This window comes from Oryctolagus cuniculus, chromosome 16 (genome assembly GCF_964237555.1).
Source record: "Oryctolagus cuniculus chromosome 16, mOryCun1.1, whole genome shotgun sequence".
Classification (NCBI taxonomy): Eukaryota; Metazoa; Chordata; class Mammalia; order Lagomorpha; family Leporidae; genus Oryctolagus; species Oryctolagus cuniculus.
In genome coordinates, this window is record NC_091447.1 from 28,053,569 (window position 1) to 28,067,403 (window position 13,835).

The window sequence follows — 13,835 nt, forward strand, 5'->3', positions numbered from 1 at the left end:
TACCTTAGTAGCTTAGTGCTTGGTACATCGCTGTACCGCAGTCCTAAAGATGGCCCCAACGGCCAATTTTATGCTGTGTGTATTTACCTCAATAAAACGTTTTTCAAGATTCAGAGGTTTAATATTCATAATAGGAGCTTAAACAGTCAAGAACTGATTAAAAATTAAAGCACTAGAAAGAAAAAAATCATACTGAGACTTAGATAGGCTTCGACCTTCGTATGAAGGACACTTGCTTAGTAGGAAAAGACTTTACGTCTGTATGTATCCTGGGAATGTTTTGTGTTTCAAAGACAAAGAACACGACTTAAGCCAGGCAAGGAGGGTGGGCATTTGGCAGAGTGGTTGGGGTGCCACGGGATGCCTGCATGCCACATCAGAGTGCCCAGGTTGAAGTCCTTCCTAGGCCCACTTTCAACACCGGCTTCCTGCTGCTGTGTGCCCTGGGGGCCAGCAGATGCTGGTTCAAGTGCTGGGGTCCCTGCCAAGCATGTGGGAGACTTGGGCTGTGTTTTGGGATCCTGGCTTTGACCTGGCCCTGCCCTGGCTGCTGCAAGCATTTGAAGAATGAACCACCAGAGAGAGGACCTCTCTGTGTCCGTCTTCACCTCTTGTTCTACAGGAAGCACGTATTGTCAATCTCATGAATGGCTAAACACCTACCAGTACTGTCTAGTTTCTTTCTGATTTATTCAAAAAATTCTTCTATGAAAGTGTTTTCTCTGTCATTTGAATCACCCAGGTTATTTGCCATCACAATGTCTTTTTTTCTGCTCCCATGTTGCTCAATGACGAGAGATAAGCCTTGGCTAAATTTCCCATCAACGGAGTCCTCCCTGTCATCAGGAAGTCCTCATCTTTCCTTAGATGCTGTACAAGGCTCCCACTCAAATATCCAGGTCATAAAATGATTATTGTTTCCTGTGCCAGCTGCCTGAGGACATGCTAGCGGCCGTAGCGATTATGGGAATCTACCAGAGCTGTATTCCCTCCTTCTTGTTGATAATGCCATTGTGTAGCCAGAAGGACTCTGGGGTGGGGAAAGTGTCCTGTTGTTGTGTACAAATCTTCTCCTCCCAACTTCAGTACACTTCTGAGTAACCTATCAGTGCACAAACAAGAGCCACTGATCCATAACAGAATCTTTGTTTTTGCAGGGAAATGAGAAAGATAATAATGATGTAGTGGGATCGTGAGTCTTTCTTTCTTTTTTTTAAAAAAAAATTATATTTATTTATTTGAGAGGTAGAGTTAAAGACAGTGGAGAGGGTGAGACAGAGAGAAAGGTCTTCCTTCTGCTGGTTCAGTCTCCAAATGGCCCAAGTCCTTGGGCCCCTGCACCCACGTGGGAGACCCAAAAGAAGCTCCTGACTCCTGGCTTTGGATTGGCGCAGCGCCATCCATTGCGCCCATCTGGGGAATGAACCAGTGGACAGAAGATCTCTCTCTATGTCTCTACCTATCTCTGTAACTCTGTCTTTCAAATAAATAAAATAAATATTTTAAAAAGAGAGAGAGAGAGAGAGAGAGAAGCAGCCAGGACAGGAACCAGTGCCCATGTGGGATGCTGGTGCCACAGGCAGAGGACTAACCTACTGCACAAGAACACTGGCCCCGTGAGTCTTTCTTAAAGGAAAATAGAATCGAAAACATATTGTGAAGTATGTTTTTGTAATTCACTTATTTCTATTATACAATGATACAGTAGAAATACAAACACTGATTATAGGATTATAATACATGATTATAATTCATGAGTTGAAGACTGTGCTAAAGCCACACGGAAACTGTTCAAACTTGACAACCAGGGTCATTTTCCAGTCTGTGGACTGAGAAGCCCTTTGGTCAATCTTGGGCCATCAAGCAGATGAAAAAGAGACCTGTATGTGCTGTCGCTGTTGTAGAATATCCACAGACTACACTTGAAGATTGACCTATGAAGACTGACCAAAGTTTAAAAAATTGTTTTCATCTGAGATTGAAAGAACTTGTAAACATTCAAACAGTGAGCACACATTGAACTTCTCTGAGAGCACTGACTTGTGATATATTTGATATTTACATTATTTTTACCATTTATGGATATTAAATGATTAAGACTTTTAAACGTATCAAAGCAAAGTTTGCTCCAGTGGTCTGTTTTACTGTTCTTGAAAAGATCTGATGGGGCAGAAACATACATGCCAGGAATTGTGCTGTGCCTGAGTTCGTGGAAGGGCATGATAAGAATTTCCAGGCACCAAGGAGCGTCAAGCAGAGCTAGTAGGAAATGTGCGACCTCACATACTCAATTCAGACTTGCTGCACTAAATGATCAAAGCAACCATACTGTGTGACACAAATGGATTTTCTCAACCGTGATGCTTTGAAACCGCAAAACCTTTTAAGAAATTTAAATGTAAGACATTGCTCTAAAAGATCAATGCAATTCGTTTTTTAAATAAAAATTCTGCAGAATTTAAAAACCACAAGATCATGCCTGTTGGTGTCAAAGAGACACTGTGTCAACTCTCTGCTGCGCCCTGCATCCCACCCCCTCTTGTCCACTCAGAGCTGTGCCTCTGTCACCAAGACCCAATTCCCAGCAGCATCACCCCTTTTCCTTCTGTGAGTTGTCCACGTCTGCCTAAAAGAGGCATCAGTGACGTGACAAGCCAATCCCTACACATCATTGTCTCCAGTCAGTGCCGAGCCATTGCCTTGCTTCCCCGCCCCCCCCCCCCAACCATGTTGAATAAGAAAACACCTTGAAAGAATCACCTGTGTTCTCTTGTTTCCAGTTGCTCACCTCCATTATTTCCTGGTCCTTTCCTATAACTTCTTTAATCCCCTGTACTCTACCCTGCAGTCTTGTCAAGGTCATTAATGATATCAATTTATAAATCCAGTTGTTCATTAAAGTCTTCAACTTATTAAATCTAAAAGTCAGGTACAGTTGAGCAATTCCTTCTTATTGAAATAATTTCTTCATTTAATTATTAAAATGATTTTGTTCTTGAATTTTCTCCTACCTCTTGAGTTACACCATTTTATTTTTAGTATAAAGAGAGCAGATTTAATGCAGTTAATAGATAAAAGTCTAAGAATGCTATGATACTTGCCTTCATCTATTTCTTTCTTTTCTTTTCTCTCTCTTTCTTTTTCTTTTTCTTTAACGAATGTTATAGTCAAAAGCTTAATGCTCCACTAAACGAAGAGGGCAACAAGTCAAAAGTCAAAAGACCATAGTTTAGCAGGAATATAGGCAAGGGCTATAAACAATAAAAAAAGATGTCCATTTCACCTATATACAGTAAATTTTAAAGTAGTCACATATCACTAAAAATACAGAGGTATGTCATTCTTAACCCCTTGTTTTACAGATAAAGAACAAAGTCTGACAAAGCTATATTTGCAGCAGTACTGATACACACAGGCATTTCTTTATTTTGTTTGCTTTTGATTTCTTTCATTTCCTTCTTTGTTAATTTTTGGCTTCCACATATATGAGGGAACATGTGCTGTTTGTCTTTCTGTATCTGGCTTATTTAATGCAATACAATGTGCTTCTATTCCATCCATTTTGATACAAATGGTAGGATTACTTTCTTTTTGTATAACTGAATACTATTTTATTACACACAAATATATTATTTATATATATATAATGTTTTCTTTATCCATTCATCTGATCATGGGCATCTTGGCTGATTCCATATTTCAGCTGTTGTGAACAGTGCTGCTATAAACATGGTGGTGCAGGTACCTCTTTTATAAAATATGTTCATGTCTGTTGAGTACACACCCAGTAGTGGGATTGCTGGATCACATGGCAAGTATACTTCTACTTTTTTTTATGTTAAAATGTTTCTTTATTTTTTGAACTTTTATTTAATAAATGTTTAATAATATTTATTTAAAAAGTACAACTTTTGGATTATAGCGGTTTTCCCCCCATAACCCCCCTCCCACCCGCAAACCATCCCATCTCATACTTGGACTTACCCCAATGGTAGAGCTAGAAATGTGCCCTGGGACTCCAAATTCCATTAAGTTGGCAGGTACCAATGCCATCTTACTAGTTAAAGTGATCAATTTAAGTTCATAATTGATCATAAAGATAGGATTAAGTGTCAAATGGATCACATAAGTACGACCAGTGTGTGCTAATAATAATTGATAAAATTAAAAAGGAGAGAACGACCCAACATAGGAAGCAGGATACACAGCAGACTCATAGAATGGCAAATGCCCTAAATAGCACTCTGGCCTCAGAATCAGCCGTTAAGGTATTTGGATCTGGTTAAAAAACCCATGAGAGTTTCTCATGCATGGAAAGCCAAGACACTGTGGCAAAAAATGACCTAAATAAAAGATCTCTGTGAATGAGATCCCAGTGGAAAGAATGGGCCATCAAAGAAGGAGGTACTTTTCTCTGAGGAAGGAGAGAACTTCCACTTTGCTTATGGCCTTGTCTAAATAAGGTCAGAGTTTGTGAACTCAAGAGGCTTCCATATCCTTGGATGCTCATGACAAGAGCCTCAGGTGATTACTGAAGTCTACTTCTACTTTTTATAAAGAAATCTCCATACTGTTTGCCTTAGTGGTTGTGCGAATTTACATTCCCACCAATAGTGTATAAGAGTTCCCCTTTTATCCCATCCTTGTCAGCATTTGTTACTCTGTCTTTTGGATAATAGCCATTTTGACATATATCTCATTGTGGTTTTAATTTGCATTTCTCTGATGACTAGTAATGTGGACCTTTAAAAATATAATTTTTGGCCTTTGTATTTCTTAATTTTAGAACTTTCTATTGAGGTCCTTTGTCCATTTCTTTTTTTAAAAAAATTTATTTATTTGAAAGGCAGAGTTACAGAGAGGCAGAGGCAGACAGAGACAGAGAGGCAGAGGCATAGAGAGAGAGAGGTCTTCCATCCGCTGATTCACTCTCCAGATGCTGCAACAGATGGAGCTGGGCCAATCCAAAGCTAAGAGCTAGGAGCTTCTTCTGGGCCTCCCACGTGAGTACAGGGGCCCAAGAACTTGGGCCATCTTCTACTGCTTTTCCAGGCCACAGCAAAGAGCTGGATCAGAATTGGAACAGCTGGAACTCAAACTGGCATCCATATGGGACCTCAGCACTTCAGGCTTTACCCACTATGCCACAGTGCCAGCCCTGTCCATTTCTTAACTAGGTTTTTTTTTTATTGTTCAACTTTTTGAGCTGCTGATATATTCTGGGTAATAATGCTTTGTGGAATAAGTAGATTGCAAATTTTTTTCCCATGCTGATAGCTATCTGTTCACCTTATTGATTATTTTCTGTGAAAAAGATTCTGAATTGATATAATCCCATTTATCTAATTTTGCTTTTATTGTCAGTGTTTTGTGGTTCTTATCCAAGAAGTCATCACCTAAACAATGTCCTAAATATCATTAAAATATCTATACTACCTAAAGCAATCTACAGATTCATAGCAATCCCTGTCAAAATAGCATGACATTCTTTACAAAATCAGAAACAGCAATCCTAAAATTCATATGGAATCACAAAAGACCAAAATAGCCAAAGAGATCCTGGGCAAAAAAAAAAACCAAGCTGGAAGCATCATAATACTTGACTTCAACACATACTACAAAGCCATAGTAATTAAAACAGAATGTCACTGTCGTAAAAACTGACACACCAATCAATGGAACAAAATAGAGAGCCCAGAAATGAATCCATGTACATACAACCAACTAACTTTTGACAAAAGTGCCTAGACACTGGAGAAAGGATAATCTCTTCAATAAGGGTGCTGGCAAAGCTGGATTTTATATGTAGAAGAATGAAATTAGATTCCTAGTTGTCACCACATACTAAAATCAACTCAAGATGGATCAAAGACCTAAATTTAAAACCTAGGACAGGGGCTGGCACTGTGGCATAGCGGGTTAAAGCCATGCCTGTAGTGCTTGCATCCATAAGGGTGCTGGTTCGAGTCCTGGCTGCTCCTCTTCCAATCCAGCTCTCTGCTATGGCCTGGGAAAGCAGTAGAAGATGGCCTAAGTCCTTGGGCCCCTGCACCCACGTGGGAGACCTGGAAGAAGCTCCTGGCTCCTGGCTTCAGATCAGAGCAGCTCTGGCCATTGCAGCCAATTGAGGAGTGAACCAGCAGATGGAGGATCTCTCTGTTTCTGCCTCTCCTCTCTCTGTGTAACTCTTTTAAATAAATAAATACATCTTCTTTAAAAAACTAGGAAAATGGATTTGCTGGAGTTACTCTATCTTAATTTCTCTGCTCCTCACTGTCTTCTTCCCTTTCTGAACCCTGGAGTGCCTCATTGCCCTGTTCTCAGCAACCAGGCTGCCTCTGTCTGCACACTCCGCTAAGAGATCCTAGCCAGTCCTTTAAATGTCATTCACATTCTGATTTTTCCCTACCCATATCTCTTACCCTACCCTCTTTCGTGGATTCTAGCCATGCATGTGAAACCACCAAGTTGGAACCTTTACTTATAATAAGCATCTTCAATTGAACTTAACCAGAATAAAACACTTGAATTTTCTCCCTCAGTATCCTTCTCATCTCAGTAAACTATGACACCACATTTTGTCACGACCCATAGCAAACAGTGACAAATGCTCAATGCTCTTTGTATCTGCCTAGGCCCAATCAGGATACAGAAACCACATGGGAATTTGAACAGGGACAGTTCAACTCCAGGTAAAGAATTATTAATGAGACTGGAATTATAGGAAATAGCTACTAAGAGAAAAAGAGAATTTTAAAGAATTCAAGAAAGGGAGAGAAAGGCAGCAGCTACTAACTTCAGATTGGAGACAGATCGTGGGAAGGAAAGACAAATCCAGATAAGGGAGCCTCAACACCACTACCCAAGTCCAAAATTCAGACTTTGTTGGAATGGATGCAGCAGGGGCCACTGGGTGATGGAAAAGTTCATGAAGGCACTGCATTAACAGAACTCTCTGGAAAGTCACACGAAGGAGTCTTAGGAAAAGCTGTCTACAGTGAGAGACTGCCTCTCAGACCCTGCTGGGAATCTGCTCAAGCAGTTTGATGCCCTTGGGAGCTTCATTCTGATATGCAGGGGACATTTATTCAGGGCAAGGTGTCACACATTGTACCTATGATTAAACATATGCATTCCGCTAGCTCAACTTCCTCTTTCTGTTCCTTGGCTTTTGACTTGGAAGTTTCTCACCTTAACCACTGCAATAACTGCCCACCCCATTTGAAGAGTTTTTAATCCTGGGCTAGGTGATTTCCCATGAAAGAGACCTGGTTGGGATTGGGGAAAGTTTACAAAATAAATTTGATTTGGTGAACACCGTAAAGTGAGAATGTCAAAGTCAGTTTTATTAGAAGGCTGCTGACTATGATAAATGATTGGGTTGGTTCACAGTCTTAATACAGTCAACCCTATATATTCACAAGTTCCAAATACATGGATTCTGACAGCTGGAGATTGAAAATAGTGGAGAACATAACTGTGTCTGTTCTGAATATATACAGACTTTTTTTCCTGTAATTATTTACTAAAAAAAACCCTGTGTAACAACTATTTACAATATTTACATTGTATTAGGTGCTGTGATAATATAGAGATGATTTAAATTATACAGGAGGATTGTATAAGTTACATGAAAATGTGATGTCATTTTATACGAGAGACTTGAGCACCTAAAGATTTTTCTATCTGCAAGGTTGCAAGATCCTGGAACCAGTCACCCCCACCCTCGACACTGAAGGAGGCCTGTATTCCCCTGGCAAATATTTTGAGAAGTAAGCAGCTAAGTTATTTTTGCTGTTCTTAGTATTGATAAAGAAATGAGGAGCATATTTTCTCTCAAATTTGATTAGCACAGGGACAGAAAGGCACTCCACAACATTATTTACATGGGCCAGAGAATTAGGAGTATGTGGTTCTGGATCTCAAGTGAGATGGTTTGTGTGAGTGCAGAGATAAGCAAAACAGATACACACAAGTGTGTGTAGCACCTGTAATGAACAACATAGCACGTGCTCAGGTGAAAATACTGTGCTTAGGTACCTTTGGAAAGCCCTTTTCATTAATAAAATGATTTTCTGTCCCTTTTGGAGGATTTTAAGATTATTCTTTCAAGATGATAAATTATTCTTTTTGAGGAATTCTGTAATTTTGATGGGTTTGTAATAACTCTTTTTGACTTTCTGAGTGGGTCTAGCAGAGCATATAGCTGAGGAATGCCTTAGGCCTTAATTGGCTATGTTCTTGTTTTAATAATTTTGACAAAATTGCTGAGGGCATTTTAATTAGACTCTTTCGCTATCAGTGAATTTGATTAACTTTTAAAATTAATAGTGTCTTCAGGCAAGCAGTAGGTAAATGTAAAAAAGAATAGAGGAGACGAGGCTGGGTCTCTGGTACAGCAGCTAAGATACCAACCACTTGGGGTGCCCACATCCCGTACTGGAGCACCTGGGTCGGAGTCCTGACTCCACTCCTAACTCCAGCCTCCTGTTCATGTGCAGAGAGGCGGCAGTGATTGCTCAGATGGTTGCGTCCCTGCCTCCACAGAGGAGATCCACATTGACTATTCAGCTCCTGGTTTTATCCTGATCCAGCCCTGGGAGTTGTGAGCATCTGAGGAATTAACTAGCAGAGTGGAGATCTCCCTGTGACTCTCTGCTCATCAAAATATCAAATAAATAAATATTCGACAAAAGGAGATAGGAGAGCTTCTCGGGGATGAGGTCTACACACTGGGAGACGAGTGATCAGGTATCAGGATGTCAGAAAGCTCATCTTGAGGACCAGTTCCTTCGGAATGGTTTTATCTGCCTGGACGCCTGTGCTGAGGATTCTAACATTTCTCCAAGTTTGAACGAGAAAGACAGCTGCAGTCTGGGCACAGACAGTGGCTTGCACAGGGTACATTTATTGGTATAAGCTAAAATTTTCACTTCTTGGTTGTGATTTTCAGAAAGAGGACTTTGTATCAGAGAGCCATGAGCTAAGTTGAGATAATGGAAGTGGCTTTATAATACGGTTGCATCCCCATCTGACTAGAACATTAAGCCACAGAGAATTAAGAAGTTGGCTTAAAAACGCCACTGTTATTCATGGGAAAGTGTTTTTCTAGGTGTCAAGCACCTATCTGTGCCATTGATCACATGTGTGATCTTAGTCAGGCACTTAGTATTTCTAGACTTGGGTTCGTCATCTATCAAATGCCCTATGTCAGGTGGATGCGGCAACAAAGATACAGATTTGTGAGTAAGGAGAGAGGGAAGTGGGGTTTGAGTGACCAGGTAAAGGTAGGATCTAAACTTTGACTTTGACTCCCAAGCAATGCCAGGAAAAGAACTCCTCTTCAGCTATAGGGTACAAACTGTGTAGTTCTAAGACAGACTGATGAATCTACACATAACCCATTCTTGACAATGAGGTGTCAGAACAGGTCTGCAGGGGCGCTTCAGCAAAACTGTCCCTCTCTGATTAAAAAAGAGACATCCTAGGGGGATACAGTTTCTTATTCGGCTTTTCCATATGTTGTGTGAGGGGCTGATTATTGAAGTAACAGTCACCATTTTGTAGCCATGAACAAAAGCTGTGAAAATTGTAGGAAAACAAAACCTGATTCTTGCACCATTGGATCCTCAAGCCTAACTTGCCTGAATCACTGGTAACATGGAATAAGAACTTTGTCATCTTATTCCAGACACTTGTATGGGTCTTCTGTTCCTGGAAGGCACTGTTTGGTTAGGAGCTCCTGCTGAGGCCCATCTAATTGTGTTAGGTCCCCATATGCCGCAATTCTCTGGTTGCATCTGCCTGGAGCACTCCTGCGGAAGTGATATCTCTCAGAACATGATCGGGAGGAATGTGGGAGCTCCCTGCTAATTACCTGGGAAAAGCAGTGCAAAATGCCGCAAGTGTTTATGCCCCTGCCACCTACGTGGGAGACCTGGAAGAAGCTCCTGGCTCCTGGCCTTGGCCTGGCCCAGCTTCGGTCATTGCGGCCATTTGGGGAGTGAACCTGGGGATGGAAGTTTCTCTCTTTCTCTCTCTCTGTGTGTGTGTGTGTGTGTGTGTGTGTCCCTCTGTCTCTGTAACTGTGGGGAGCAACTCGGACTAGACTAAGTTACTGGAATTAAGACTTATGCTATGCATCTGCTCTCCCACAATATGGCGCTGGGAGAGGAGGAAACAGCTTCTACACAGCTGCCTCCAGTTCAACCAATAAACTGTAGGACTTGCTCCTGATTGCAGGAGAGCAGCGTATTCGGCGTGTGGGTAGCAGAGTTGGGATTGGTGGAAGAGGACTATAAAGGAGGAGAGAGACAACATGCACCAGGAACATCTATCTGAAGGAACACCTGTGCAGCCCCCGAGAGAGCCGGCCGGTGGTGTGCCGCTCCTCTGCGGAAGTGGGGAAAGTGGCAGGGGGAACCGCCCTTCCACGGAGGTGGAAGGGACGGTAGCCAACCCGGGAAGAACCAGCAGCAAACCCAGGGAGGGCCGAGCAGACCAAAGAACAGCGCAGGGTTTAGTGTTGTTCCTCCATGAAGAGGGGGAGCGACATAATGGTGCCGTGACTCGGATATGAAGCCTAGGCAGGGTTTAGTGTCATTCCTCCACGAAGAGGGGGAATGACATGTAACTCTCACTTTCAAATAATCAAATCTTTAAAAAAAAAAGAGTAGATGACTTGTTCTCCACACTGCCATGCCAGTTAGCTGCACACCTGACTCCGACGCGAGTTAAAGCTGAAAGTCCCACCTTCGTCCTGACTCCCCTCTCCCTGGGCCTGTGCATGAATGAGCACATTACCAGGAGGATTCCTGCTTCTCTCTGCTTTGATTTAGGTAACGTCCTCCACCTGCCTCCTTGTCCAGCTCACCAGGTGGAACCCACCCGGGTCTCTCACTGCCTCTAAGCCTGCCATTGGATTGCTCAGCTGCCCCACACTGGGCAAATTCTTGGGTGGAACTCATTTCCTCTCTCACATCCTTGAGATATGTCTCAATCTTTTTTTCCAGTGCACATAGTTCTGTCACCCCCAGGTCCCCACTGAGATAGTTCTCACACTAACTCCAATCTCTTAGTTTATCTTAATCACGGATGCTTTAATTCCTTAAAAAAAAAAAAAAAAACCTTGGGCCAGCACTGCGGCGCAGGAGGTTAATTTCTCACCTGTGGTACAGGCATCCCATGTGGATGCCAGTTCAAGTCCCAGCTGCTCCTCTTCCAACCCAGATCTCTGCTATGGCCTCGGAAAGCAGAAGATAGTACAAGCGCTTGGGCCCCTATACCCACATGGGAGACCTGGAAGAAGCTCCTGGCTCCTGGCTTTGGATCAGCTCAGCTCCAGCTGTTGTGGCCATTTGGGAAGTGAACCAGCAAACAGAAGACCTTTCTTTCTATCTCTCCCCCTCACTGTCTGTAACTCTACCTCTCAAATAAGTAAATAAAGCCTTTTTTTTAAAAAAAAAGAAACACCCTAACCACAAACCTAATGAATGTTTGGGGCATGAGCTAGGTCAACACTGCCCAGCTAGCTTAAAAAATCAAAACACATTTGGTGTACCTGTCTGTTTTGTGATTTGTTCCTCTTTTAAAAAAGAAAAGAAAAGAAAAGAAAAGAGAAGAAAAGAAAAGAAGAGAAGAGAAGAGAAGAGAAGAGAAGAGAAGAGAAGAGAAAAGAAAAGAAAAGAAAAGAAAAGAAAAGAAAAGAAGAGAAAAGAAGAGAAAGAAAAGAAACCTCTTAGGACAGAGAAAAAATTATATGCTGCCTATTTTAAAAATAAAGGGATTCAATTGTTCTGAAGCTTTCCCAAAGCTAGACATCTGAATCCGAATTTCAGTTGACTCACTTGTCCCAAGAGTCTTTTGCTTATTTTTGGTGTGTGTGTGTGTGTGTGTGTGTGTGGTGCCACCGCATAAGGCAGTGATGCAATGGTCTGGTAGCAATTTGGAGCAATCTAGAAAGCAATATTCTGAGAGTGTCCAAGTCCTGCACTACCCCGGGGGAAATTAAATCTCGTCTGCCTGGGCATGTGATGCATGCCATTCTCTGGAGTGGGCTTTTGTGCTGCAGCAGTGGGAAAATGTAATCAGCCTTGCCCATCAATGAGTTCTATAAGCTTTTGTGTTCTTTTTTTTTTTTCCTATTTACTAATAATAGGGCAATTAATGTAATTTGAAGAAGTTTTATTTCCTTTAGAAAGAAGCTGTCCTGTGCACCTAATTAAAACTGCTTTTCACGCTCTGAACAAGGTGTCAGATTTTGATTGGTAAAATCCCATAAGGACTCGGCTTCTCCTTGAAAACAGGGCTTATTTTTAAGGGTCTGGCGAGATTTTGAGTAAAAAGCGATTAGCGAAATTGTTCTTCATCCTAACGAAAGCCTGCAAAAGAGCAAGGAGTCTTGTAGCCACTGGTGTAATAAAGACAAAGTAATTATTTTTCCACTTAGCCAGAAGAAAATGTGAGGTGTCTTTGAAGGCTGAGATCTGCTCCTGAGGACAAGAGATTCTGAAATCTTTGATGGCTAACAGTATGAAGTTGAGTTCTTTGAACTGTCAAAGCACAGATGAGGTCACTGAGGGGTCCGTATTGACTTGAGGAATCAAAACCAATCTACCCCCATGGCCTTCTTCTCTGGAACCCAGGACAGGCATTTTTGAGTTTCATCACATGAATGAGCCAAGAGTTTCCATCTTTATGAGCCTCTGATTGATCTACTACTGTCCTCTTTTACCACCTGGCCCTTCACAGCCAATGGATGGTTTTCAAACCTTAGTTTCTTTTTCTCCCCAGTGATACTTGGCTCTGTTGACCACACCCTTCTTGAGATCTAATTCTTTGGATTCCTTAACACTTCTGCTCCTTGATTCTCTTCAGCCCATGGCTCCCTCCCAACACACATGCTTCCCAGACCAAGTTTAGCTATTCTCCAAATACAAGTATAAACTGGTGGCATTAGCTAGAAAAGAGATGAGATGCACTCACAGGGACTAGGAATGTTTTATGGCTGTGTTTTCTGTAGTAAATGATTCAATGGAGCCTTCTGTCACTGAGTCTCCGCAGGGTGACTCATGTGACGGAGGAGGTGAATGGTTTAATTTAAATCAGCTGAAATAGCCACATCTTGCAAATGGCTACCATATTGGACAACATACTGCAGGGTCTTGCTCTACAAAGTGTGGCCTGTGGACCAGAAGCTTGTGTCACTTAGACATGCCAGATCTCAGACCCCACCCCAGACCTCCTGAATCAGAATCTGATCTTAACAAGATCACTAGACTGGTTCATAAGTACAGTAATGCTTGAAAAATACTATTCTGAAAAGTTAATTTTTAAAGCAATATAACGGCAGATAGATGTGTCTGATAGCACAGCTTCTGGATACCATTGTATCCTGATGAAGGCTTTTTCTGTTCATTTTTACTATGTTCTCCTTGTCACATTAACAATATTCATTGTTAATCATAGCTTGTAAATCATTTGTTTATTTATTTTAGTTTTTTGAAAGGGAAGATGAAAGACAGAGAGATCTTCCATCTGTCTACAGGTTCAGTCCCTAATGCCCGTAACACCCAGGACTGTGCCAGGCCAAATCCAGGAGCCTGAAACTCCATCTGGGTTTCCCATGTGTGTGACAGGGACCTACACATCTGAGCCACCATCTGCTGCCTCCCATTGTGCCCATCAACAGGAAGGTAAGTCAGAAGCAGAGTAGCCTGGACTTGAAATTAGGTCCTGTGAAATGAGACAAACCAAGCAGGAACTTAAGCTGCTGTGCCAAACGTCTGCCCCATGAACCCTATCTTGACTGAGATCCCCAGGGATGTCAGCATTCT